Source organism: Polistes canadensis, unplaced genomic scaffold (assembly GCF_001313835.1).
Source record: "Polistes canadensis isolate GaletaPanama2010 unplaced genomic scaffold, ASM131383v1 scaffold_274, whole genome shotgun sequence".
Taxonomy (NCBI): Eukaryota; Metazoa; Arthropoda; class Insecta; order Hymenoptera; family Vespidae; genus Polistes; species Polistes canadensis.
This window is the reverse complement of record NW_014569821.1, coordinates 27182-28127: the sequence shown is the minus strand read 5'-3', so window position 1 is coordinate 28127 and position 946 is coordinate 27182. Positions and strand designations below refer to the sequence as shown.

Genomic DNA, 946 nt, shown 5'->3' with positions numbered 1-946 from the left:
AAATTCGATATTAAAAATCGCGAAAAAATTAATTAATAATATATTATATATATAAAAAAAAAAATATTAATACCAGATCAACCAAAAAAAAAGAAACCAAACAAACAAACAAACAAACAAACGGTAGAATGATGTGCGCGTGGATCGAAGAATAATTATATCGGGAAGGATGGAAAAAAAAAAGTTTCAGAGACGAAAATGCAACGACGACTTATCGTCCCGGCTCGCCGTGATGGAACTGAGGGGAGCCGTTTCGTTCCTCGTTCCTCCGGTTTCTACTTTAACTCGTTCGGTTGTTTCCGTAAGTCTTCGGATTTGTCCGTTCATTCTCGAACTAAACCGAATGCACTCGAATCCCCCACCAAACTTCTACGAAACATTACGAATAGAACTTAGGTAGTAGGAAGACCATACGGTTCGAGGGGAACGGGGAATATGGAACGGGGAACATGGAAGGGGGGATGGGGATGGGGGTGGGGGTAGCTCGACAACCTCGACGGATGTCGACTTTGCTCGGGTCGAGGCCGAACAACCAACGTTTTCTCTGTTTATTTCATCTTATTCCTAACCAAAGAATAAGAAACGATGGAATGGGGAATGGGGAATGGGGATTGGATAGGTTGGGGTGAGATGGGGTTGGGTAATTTGGGGTGGGAGATAGATTCCTTTACGAGAGAACTATTATATGATGTTTCCAACCCCCTTATTCGGTAGCTGCATTTTTTTTTCGTTCCCTTGTACTATTTTATTTTTTCCTTTTTTGCATTATAACACTAAACCTATCGACACTTTTTATCCTTCTTATTTCTATCATGAAGGAAGGGGTGGGAGAGAGGTAGAGGTCAAATGATGACCACTTTAAAAAACAACACCAGATTTTAGTTAAATTGGATGATACATTTGATACGTTTTCATGGAATTGTTTTTTTTTTTTTTTTTACAAACG

The 946-nt window shown here is 39.5% G+C and overlaps 1 long non-coding RNA gene across 3 annotated transcripts in view; it reads right to left on the bottom strand.

The window, feature by feature from the left end:
* The window catches only part of LOC106790975, a 98981-nt gene extending 98721 nt beyond the window's left edge, over positions 1 to 260 (bottom strand). For 2 of the 3 annotated variants that reach the window (XR_001382144.1, XR_001382145.1), the window contains exon 1: positions 123 to 260. This is a non-coding gene — a long non-coding RNA (uncharacterized LOC106790975). Of the gene's footprint in view, positions 1 to 73 lie in introns of all 3 variants that reach the window. The other variant, XR_001382143.1, reaches the window with a different exon arrangement.
* Between the last annotated feature and the right edge of the window lie 686 nt (positions 261 to 946).